This window comes from Rhincodon typus, chromosome 19 (genome assembly GCF_021869965.1).
Source record: "Rhincodon typus isolate 14 chromosome 19, sRhiTyp1.1, whole genome shotgun sequence".
NCBI classification, from domain to species: domain Eukaryota; kingdom Metazoa; phylum Chordata; class Chondrichthyes; order Orectolobiformes; family Rhincodontidae; genus Rhincodon; species Rhincodon typus.
Genome location: NC_063350.1, coordinates 30,966,615 through 30,978,418, shown reverse-complemented (window position 1 = coordinate 30,978,418; position 11,804 = coordinate 30,966,615).

The following is an 11,804-nucleotide window of genomic DNA, read 5'->3' as shown; positions in this document are numbered from 1 at the left end:
CCAAGGGAAATCTGAAAGCTTAAGGCAGCTTGGCAGATTCAGAAGACACATCCTTTTACGGATCTTCTGGATCTAGCTGCCTGCCTAAGGAATCTACATGACCAGAACCACCCCAAGGTCTCCAATGCTACCATAAGTGCTTCTGTTCCTCCCTGTCCTCTTGGGATCAACAGCCCAAACAGTTAATTTCCGCACAGATGTTCCTCTGTCTTCATTGACCCTTTCATTTAACACCATTTCCCCTTCCAATTGACACTCGTCTTCCCTCCATTGATCAATCCCTTTTCACATCCCTTGCCAAGTTTGCGCATCCTACAGCCCATACCCCAGCACAGATTTATCTGATTGTACAGCCTTTACTGGCTCCTGCCTGGAAAGCTGATCAGTGATGTTATGCCAACATGCAGGGCAACCCTGAATTTAGACTGCTCCTGATGTTCGGATATCCCTACTCCCAAAGAGTCAGCTAAGTAGAAATTTAGCTGTATGTGCTATTCTTCTACGTAATATTCATAAGCTTCTTTTAAAGCAGCTTTGAGTGATTAGGTAAACAAATACCACTGGGTTCAATTGGATGTTACATTGTATCATTGATATAGTATGTATTGTGTTATGACTCACTGGGATAGCACAATTGAGCCCACTATTCCCTGAGTCATCACAAAAATTAAACATTGTACAAATTGTGCAATGTTGTCCAATTTACCTGACTTTCAGACATAAATTGATAGAATGCATGGATCTCGTTTCTGCACTCAGCAAGAATTACTATTTATTATAAGTAATTAGACTCTACGTACAGTTAAACAATGATAAACAGTTAGCATATAGCATGATTATTTCAACCTTATCCCATTATAAGCTCCCCATTACACACACATAGTGAGAAAAAAAAGACAGAGAAAGGAAGGTAATGGGCAAAAGGTAAAAAACTGCAAGGACAGTCCAGTTTTCTTTGTTGCTAGGTTCTGTTGTTCAGATGGTCCTTACGATTTTTGTGCTAGCCAGCATGTTGCCTCAGTCATCTTTCACTGATACTTCCACCAGTTGGTAAGAGTTTAAGCTATTCAGTTACCTAAGAATCAATCAGACAGTTGTTAGCAGGAAAAGTTCTCTGTCCTCGATAACCGGTCACTAGTCCACAGACCAATTAATATTTTTACTGCCCACAACAGCTACATCTGTACACCACTTTGACTATAAGTCATCTGCAATGTGCTTTCAAACACTCCTTGTTAAAACAATTATTTGCATAATGCCTGATATGAGTATCAGATTATGTGCTTTTCAAAACTGAAGTCACCCTTTCAGTGGATACAAAACTGTTGTTTCTCATGTCAGCTCACAACTTTTAAAACACAAAATAAAAAAGACATAGCCTTTACAATCAATGTTAGGAAAAATATTTAAGTTATTACACATAGATTGATTGGGTTGGTTGAAGTCCTACCATCGTGACATCATTGTTTAGAAATCATTGGAGATGTGGCGCAGGTCTGTAATAGTCAAATGAAACAGATTACATGATGATCAGTTCATGAATGCTAGATTTAACTTAATGCTAGATCACTTGACATGTGGGCAATTCTGACACTAAGTAGTCTGTATCGCATGTTGCTTGTTGCAGGAGCTGGCACCATATGTCTAAAGAATTGATTATTGACTTCAGAAAGAAAGGAAGAGAACATGCCCCCATCTACATTAATGGAACTGAGGTTGAAAGGATGGAGAGCGCCAAGTTCCTCACATCACAATAGCCAACAACCTGTTCTGGACTGCACAAGTAAATGCGACAGTCAAGAAGGCACAATAATGCCTCTTCTGCCTCAGGCAGCACAGGAAATTTGGCATGTCCATAAGGATTCTCACCAACTTCTACAGAATCACCATTGAAAGCATACTGTCTGGGTGCACAATGGCTTGGTATGGCAACTGGTCTGCCCAGGACCCGTAAGAAACTACAGAAGGTGGTGTGCAGACTATCACAGAAGCCAACCTTCCATCCATGGACTCCATTTACATGGCTCGCGGCTGTGGAAAGGCTGCCAACATCGTTAATGACCCATCGCACCCCGGTAACGACCTCCTACAACCTCTTCTGTCAGGCAGAAGATACATTCTGTCTGCCTGAAGATACAGAAGCCTGAACACATGCACGAACAGGTTCAGGAACAGCTTCTTCCCAGCCGTTATTGAACTGATGAATGGACTCTCTAGCCTCAAATAATGATTGATCTTGCTAAAGTTGATCTCACCTAGCGCACGTTCTGTGCAATGTAACCTGTACCTCTGACTAAGTTATTTTGATCTGTACATTCTTGCTTACTATGGTCTGCCTATACTACTGATAAACAAAGATTTTCTCTGTACTTCTGTACACGTGACAATAAATCAATCAATCAATCAAGCTAGGCAGCCCCCCTGTGGGAGTTAGAAATCATCTTCTAAGCTTTTTTTTAAAGAATGCCCCGTTGTTTCAATTTTTGCATCCGCAACTTCGATTACTCCAGCACAAAAAGAAATTCCACATTCTAGGGAAATGACGCATCCACCTTCAAGATAGACCAACAGGTGACATTAATGATTTCAACAGAAGGCTGAGCTGTCACAGTCCACATGCTGTATCTCCTGCAGCACTAGAGGATGAAGGATAGTGTGTTTGATTCTCATGCTCTCTTTATTGGCAGGCAGTTGCTTAAGTATTCACACCTTAAGGACTTTTGTGCATCTTTAAGGAATGGCTACTCTGCAGCTCATTTGTGGGCTACCTCTTTAAATTTTATGCCAGGTACTTTAGAATTTCCTGCCTGTGGTTCTGCTCCTTCTGAGTATCAGCTCAGTTAGTTTTTACACAGAAAAAAATCTTCCCCACTATCAGTCTGATGCCCTGTGACCTTGTCTCCAGGAATTCTAGCAACTCTTACAGTGAGTCATGGATGCTGAATATAAGTCACCAGCTTTCATTGGGAAGTTTATTTGACACAAGGGTCAGGTGAGAGTTGCACTAAATCAGAGGTACAGGATTAATTTATGTTGAAACAAAATCAGAAATTGCTGGAAAAGCTCAGCAGGTCTTCCTCAGAGGAAGGGGCACTCGACCCAAAACATTAATTCTGATTTGGCTCGACCCAAAACATTAATTCTGATTTGGCTCCACAGATGTTGCCAGACCTGCTGAGATTTTCCAGCAATTTCTATTTTTGTATCTGATTTACAGAATCCACAGTTCTTTCAGTTTTTATTTAATTTATGTTGAATTGTATTTAACTTTTATACAGTGGGCAATTAGCATATCAATGAGTTTCTTGACATTGCCAGGTGAGTTTCCCATTTGTTACCTTTCTGCTGCTGACTTAATAGCTTCTAGTGTTCATGTCACTGTGAGTCTGATACACAGTCTCATGTGCAATTCTCCATGCTGGGGCATAGCATCTTGCTGACTCCAGCAGGTTCCACATAACCCAGACCATTGTATTATTACTCAGAACAGGGATCTCATTTAAGTGGCCAATTTACATATGTCAAAGTTAGCTGTGGGAACCAATAGAGCAAAGCATAATCATGTAAACAAGGGATCAACAATTTCTGAGGATGCCCAGAGATGGTTGATTTTTTAAATAAAAGCTAGAGGGATTTATAAATGACCCCTGAATCAAGTTTCACTTACTCACTTATAATGCAGCATTTCTTTTCCTCTTAAATAAATCTTTGAATTTTATTTCTCTATTATAACTCAAAGTATATGACTGCATCTATGTATGTTGAATTGCATCTGCCATCTACCATCTAATCCTGTTAGAATCTCTATGCTCTCCAATCTTTAAACTTCTTATCACAATTAGCTTCATCCCTATGCTGTCCTCTTGCAAGTTATAATGTCCTATGAGTCCACTGCATCCCTGGAAGATTAATTAATGTATCTACCACTGAATTTTCATGGACTTTTGGAGATTGTGGCTCATCAAAAATGATGAACAGACCATGTAATTGTATTTCCCATTCCCCTTCTGGAAGAACTATTTTTCACCATGTATATGGGAAACCTAAATTCAGCAGGGGCATATGAACTCAGTGCTGAGTTCAAATAGGACTCAATTTTTCAGAAGGCCCAAACTGACTGTGTGAGCGTTTATGACTTGTACTTAAATCATGTGATTAAAGCTCTTGGGTGGTGAATGAGTTACAAAGAATTGTCAAACTGTCAGGCTATTTAAATCCTCAGCCCTTTGCAACATAAAAAATAGCCTGACATAACAAGGTGTAGAGCTGGATGAACACAGCAGGCCAAGAAGCATCAGAGGAGCAGGAAAGCTGATGTTTCAGGCCTAGACCCTTGTCTGTATTCGTGGGAAGTAAAATAAATTCTAATAACTTTATTAGCTGTTTGTTGACATAATATTAAGTCTTACGATTTTATGATTGCGATTCAAAGTTTGAATTAATTTCTCCTTGTCTTATGTGCCTAGTGTCAATATTTTTCCAATCATCTATTCTCTTTAAAATCTTAAACATCTAATAAGATCAGTGGAACTTTTTTTGAAAATGTGCACATTACTGTTATCTGCAGTCTTCCCCCCTCCACCTTTACTCAGGTACTTGATCTCATGTTAACTGAATTCTGTATAATCTATCCAATAGGAGAATACTGGATTCCATTTTTGATGTATGTAATAATATTTTGTAGAAATAAGGGAGACACTATGCTAATATGAAATTCTGACTTAGGGTCTAACTCTCAGGTTATCCATCCTAATGACTTTATTGACATTCACCAACCTGCATCTTGTGTTGATGGTTTAATGATATTTTTCACTAAAACCTTGCAAACTTTCATGATCTAGCGATGAAAAATAACATCTCAAATCTGCACGAGTCAAAATGCTAAGTCTATATTCAAAGATATGCAAGGAAAAATATTTAATCACTCAAAGAATGTTTCAATTATATAGAATTTGCAGCATGAATTTATAATTCTCAATTTCACGTTGGCTTCTGTTATCTCAACCTTCAGCCTTCAGGTATGGCAGTTGTCATGGTGACGCAACTATTCTGTATGAGCTACAGTTATCCTGCCTCCTTGCTCTGTGTAGCAATATGCTTTACAATTTTTTTGTTAGACCTGCTGAAATAAGATTTCCAAAATCATATTTGGTCATGTGTCTTATTATGCCAGGAAGAAATCAAACATAAATAAAACACTTACTTCAAAACTACCTTGCTCTTTAATTTTCACCTTATTAATAGTAATCCTTTCATCCATACTTCACCACTTCTGTATTATTTCCTGTAGACTGCTCCCTTTTTAAAAAAATATTCTTTACTTGTGAAATAAAATAATCTAAAGTTACAATGCTGTATCGCTAAAGATATTTGTTTAACAAATGAATTGAGTTCTGGCAGAATGTACATTTAAATTTCACCATTTTCCTGCTTTTTAAATAATAGATAAATTTGTGAAAATCTTATTGCTTTTATGTCTGAGGAGAAGGTGAGGATAATTGTACTCCATTTAAATTAGTGTCACAACTTCTTCTGAAAGAGAAAAAGCTCTGTGAAGTGTAAACTATTTTTCTGGAAAGATGATACTTCACAGAGATTTTACTGCTGCCTAATTTGTTTAGGTGGCCACAACCAGATCTTACAGAAATAAAAAGTAAAAAGTGACATGGAGAGAAACTGTTAAAATTTCTGGTCAATGACTTTTCATGAGAAGTGAAGCAACATAGAAATGTAAGAGCTCATAAGCCAGAAAAAGTGGCAGGAAGAAGCAAAGGGAAGGTGCGTGAAATAGTGGAGGGCAGAAGAGATTAACTGACAAAGAATTTATGATACAATAGGCAAAAAGAATGGTCATGGATATAAGAGGCAAAGGTTGTGTCGAATTGAAGCATAAATGGCTACAAAGCAGGCATCTGAATGGAACATGAAGGGATAAAGCACCAGTGGTATCGCACTGGTACTGGATCATACTGAGCATGCGCACAAGATAAAGACACAATGTAAGGACAGCACGGTGGTTCAGTGGCTGGCACTGCTGCCTCACAGCACCAGGAACATAGGTTCGATTCCAGCCATGGGCGATTGTGTGGAGTTTGCATATTCTGCGTGGGTTTGCTCTGCTTTCTTCCCACAGTTCAAAGATGTTAAGTGGATTATGCAGGGTTACAGGGTAGGGTAGGGATGTGGGTCTGGATGGGATACTTTTTGGAGTGTCAGTGTGAACTCAATGGGCCAAAAGCCTGTTTCCACATTGTAGGGATTCTATGTAACACCCAACATGGCATGTAAAAACAAAGACAATGCATAGGTCTGAGGTTTCTCCATTGTAGCATTTATGTAATTTTTTTTTCATTTTAAATCCTTTCTGAAGTTCCTTTCTGTCTCATTTCAAATAACAAGGCATACTTTTAACAACTTCAGCAAATCTTATTATCTCTGAAAGATTGATTTAAACCTAGAAACACAGGATAACAAGCAAAATATTCTGAACTGTTCCAGCAAATGACTAAATGTACTTTAGGGTGCATACTGAATGCAACCAACTGACATGTTACTTATATTTTATTTTCAGATTATAATCTTCAACTGCAATCATAAACAAAAAAAGATAAATTGGCTGTGAAGTCCAAATTCAAAGTAATGTAACTTCAAACAGTGGATTTAAAAGCCAATTGGAAGGTGTCAAAAGGTTGTTTAATTAGGAAAAGTATGTTTCCATTAAACACCAGTCTAAGGTGATAAACATTATCAGAGTTTCATATTAGCAGTGTCTCCCTCAGGCATACTGAGATAGTACAAACGACTCAAACTTCAATCCTGAATGTCACATACCATGCAGCTACAACTCACTTTCCATTAACTATCACTGTCCTAGAATACCTTCACAGGAAAGTTCTGCTATACTTCTGGGCATAGTTGAAACAGAATCTTCTAGGTTTGTCTGAAATTACTGACCACATTTTGAACGTTATTGAATGCTGGCATAAAATTAGATGCCAGATAGTGTTGTGGGTGACACCATGCAAACTCATGATGCTCAGAACTTCTGGTACTATGTAATGAACACAATAACCTGCATCATTAGTAATATCGTCATAAATAGATCAACCAAAAATATCCACTTCTGTTTGTTCACCGTGCTGAATATTAAATGATCACAAGTTAATGTAGGCTGACTCTGAAACTATCACCACTTCTAGGGTAACATTTACTTTTCTGTTTTTTCTGATCTAATATTTATCATGTTACATTGGAATATCGACCCAGAGTTGATTCATCAATATTCAGCTATCACACAAAACTCACTGCCAATCAAATTACAAAGTTTATTGCAAAATAAACACAAACAGCTATAGGACAGATACCTTCTTAAACAATATCTGGTTGTTTACTAGCAAGGAAGCCAAAATTCCGTAGCATATTGAGAGCATGAAATAAACTGGATTAAAACAACAGATCAAGAAAGAAAGGATTTGTCCCTTTGGTAAACATTGCTGACATTAAAATAGTTAGAAAACATGTAAGATACTTTTCCCAGTTTTCTCTAAAGAAGAATGTTTAGTTTCATACATCACTATTCTGTGCAGATGTTTAATTTGGGAAATATTGGAAAATTTTGATACTTGTTTCATTATTGCCTAATTTCAAAAAAGTTGAGACATTCATCTTCAAATGCTTTGGAATTCTTGAACTCCCTATATATTCTGTTTAATCTGTAATCAGAATCTCAATTTTTTAAGCCATTAATCTCCACAATGTATACCACCTTAAATCAATTTAGCACTGATAGACACTCCAATCCAGTGATCGTGACACGTGTATCAAATTGTCTATTATATTGCCTACTGCATTTCATGCTAGTTCTCTTCCTCATTTGAAAAAGAAACAATTAGTTGTGATGTTACACTAATGTGAGTCTGCTGTTAAAAAGATTAATTAAGATAAAGAAGATATTGGGAGTTAATTACTACATTATTAAAAATAATTTAACAGACTGAATTTCTCTTAGTTGAAGAAAGTAAAAGGATCGAGAGACTGTATCATGCTGGGTTTCAAAAAATTTGTAGAAATGGATAATACGACTAGATTATTGACATTAACTATAATCCCATGAGTAGAGGCCATTGTACAAAATAAACAAAAACTATTGTTCAGTACAGTTTTCCTACAGAATTGTAAAGAATCAGTACAGGTGCAGATTCAGTATCCAAACTGAACTGAAGAGGTTTAAAAGTTAACAGGGCAATGTGTATACATGATTAATATTCCATAAACGTTATTTTTAATCATTTTTTTGAACCGTGAAAATTCTGTTTGTGGAGTGTGACTGGTTAGGGTTGAATAAAAGATTATATGAAATGAAACTGAAAGGATTTTTTGCTTGGTACATTTAGAGGTCAGGGAGATAGATTAAAACTACCTTCGTATCACAATCCTGGCTGTCACACTGGCTGGATTTAATTTTGTAATACACCGCTGCCCTGTCTGTCAAACAGCTACATTCTGGAGCCTGGCATTGCACAAATCCATTGGATGGCCATGATAGTTGATGTTTGTACCGTAACAGACTCTGCTGCCAAAGTAGCATATTTACTGTCCGAGTATAACCATGGGCAATCATGAAATAAGCCAGTATGAAATGATTGTCCTCACTGCTGGCCAAAAGCTCACCAGTTTTAAGTTGTTATGATGGTCAACTTTAAAATGGATTAGCATGAGAATTGATGGTTGAAGTGCAATATTAAACAATTTCAATTTGCTGTCTGGTTGTGAAATTAGTTTTGGAGATTGGCCACCTGTCCTTAAAACCTCTCAATTCTCATTTCCAACAGTTTCAATAGAGATGAAAATCAGATTTTTGCTGTACAGCAGCTAGTCCAAATCAAGTTTTATGTATGGGTGGTCAGCTGAAAATCTAATTATCTGTATTGCCATGTCGCAATCCAAAGTCTATGTCGTGCTGGTGAAAAGGACAATATGCATATGAATTTCTCCTTAATTGTTCCTTGGTTGTCCTTGCTTTTGATTGTTACCTTTCTTTTCAGTCTTCACAAAATCAATGCTCAAAGTCCCAGAAAAAAAAGTTTGCTTTGAAAATGCAGCCAATAGTCCAACACATTGTCATGCACAGAAAGTATTCTGACTTGTTCCCCTTGGTGATTGCAGCATTAATGCACTTTGATCATCCTTATTATTTAAAAAGTTGACTTCACATAATGAGGCATCATCAGTTCATTTGGGTGACATCAGATTAGCTGGAAATGTTGAGCTGAATTCTGCTTAGACTCCTGTTGGTTCTAATCTATTAACATAACACAAAAAAATGCATGACAAAGAATAAACAGATTGGCAGCAGGATTTATGGCATCGAGGAAAGATCAATTTATGAAAGCCAGCCTAAAAGAAGGTTGTTTACAAGGAACCTTATAAAATATTACAAGAGGTAAATAAGGGAAATCAAGAATATTGCTGCAGGACCAAAGGACAAACATTGAAATAGATGAAGAATAAATTTAAGATTATTTCTTAATGGAACATTTTTACGAAAAAAAATTTGGAATAAACTAGCAACTGGGATAATAGAGATTCAAAATGTGTTTGGATATTCCTAGAGTAACGTCAGGAATCAGAAGTTTCAAGCTTGAGTTATTGAGGAAGTAGGAAATTGAAAGGTAAAATATAATGGAAGTAGAATAGCAGAAAGATAAGTTTCAATGAGCCCAGCGTACTTTATAGGCTCTTGACTTTTTAAACATTCTCATGTAAGAATTTTTTTGAAGATTCTATAATGATTAATCAACTCTGTAAAAGAGAACTCTGTAAAAGAGATGACAGCACAAATCATACATGGTCCATTGAAAGGAGCAATCTTAAGAGATTAAGTGACTTTTCTTGCTCTGTTCATTCTATGATTTCCATTTCTATTTCACTTGACAATATGTCTCCTGGTAACCAGGCAAGCAAGTAAAAGGAACTTGAGTGTGCCTCAAAATTGTACCACTGTTGCAGTCATTAAAAAAATTAAATTGAAGGAAGGAAGTCAGCTGAACCTCAGATTATGCCTACACATATCCAATATTCAATCACTCTGAGATCCAGAAATAAAATACTGTGAATACTGGAAATTTGATGTAAAAAAAGGAAATGTTAGAAATATTCACCAGCTCAGGCAGTATCTTTCAATAGAGAAAGAGTGACAATCCCCACCCCGGCACAAGAGATTGATGTTGGTGTTTCAATTCTAGCAATGCCATTGAATATGTTTTGCTTCACAGGGGTAGCACACTAGAATCAAGTCCCATTATTCCCAGAGTCATCACAAAGTCAAAGATTTTTAAAAGTATGCAAATTCGCCATTTTATCTATCTTTTAAACTCAGGTTTAAAGAGAGTGCTGAGACAATTTAAACTAGGAGAATTTATGATGCTCAACTTTTTTTAATCGATAGAGATGTTTGGACTAATTAACCCTTTATGCAAGTGGGATTGATGGCTAGTGTTTTGTTTTTCGGATAACTGCAGATACAGAATGTTTCCAGCAGCTTTGAATTTCTGAATTTGGCTGCAGACTTACAATGTCACAGCAGGGTGATGAACATGGCACCCTTAACACACCAACCCATTTGTTAACAATGTATCTAACTATAGACAAACTACCGTGAAAATATCAAATATATTGAATATCAGCCATTTCAAAATCAATAAGTCTGGACACACTAAAGCATATAATAAAACGAAATTACATTAAGACTCTCATGGCTTGACATTTTAAAATATTTTAGGCAAACAGTTACATGAAATTTAGAAAATCATAAAATAAACGTACAAAGTCTCAGTGGTTTGAATACAGGGAGGAAGATTGTTAGTGAAGAAATAAATGAAATATTGAATTTGGGCAAATTTATATATCCAGAGTGATATATAAGTAACTTTTGACAAAATGCCATCTAAGTGAAAGAATGAACAAAGTATGTTATTGCCTGGAACCAAACAGAAATGTCTGACTTCTGTTTTAAAGATATTACAGAATATTTCATTGCATTGTAAATCTCTCCAGGGTTCAGAAATAAGATAGGATGGTAACTAACTGAATTAGCAAACTGGATGCAAGGAAGAGATTAAGGCTGGAATGTGGTGACAGAAGATGTTTGGCAAACAAAAATTAGAACAATGTGTCTTATTGTCAATTGAGATTAACATGCACTCTAATGAAAAGGAAGCTTGAATGAATGCGGTAAACTGATAGCTTTCTCTTGGTCATGTTTGTGTCCTTGTCTTTCGTTTTAAGAGAACTGAATTTGACAATCAAGCCACCACCCGAGGCAACAGGACGATACACGGAGAGGTAAGTAAAAAATCTCACAGATCTTTTGATCAGATCATATGAGAGTCAAGACTGTGTGGCAAGATATTAGGATACTGCATAAGTGTGTGAGAACATGCTGAAACCAGTTGAAAATAAATTGGTGCAAAGGATAGCAAACATCGCACTGAAGAATGGTTTTAATCATGTACATCCTACATGACAAACAGCATGGCATGAAATACTTAATGTGACCTGTAGAGTAAAAAAATACATTAATCCTTATTTAAACTGACCTCAAAACAATTGGTATAGAATTATACATATTGATACCTGCTAAAGTAAGCAAAATTGCAAAAAAGGAGGGAAGTTTAATACTTAGTAAGAAATATCCTTATGACAGATACAGATGAAAGAGAGTTGGAGAATTTTAAGTCCATGTATGATGTTATTTTACTATTATTGAGCAAAGTGATTTGTGGATAGAGAACTGGAGAAATACA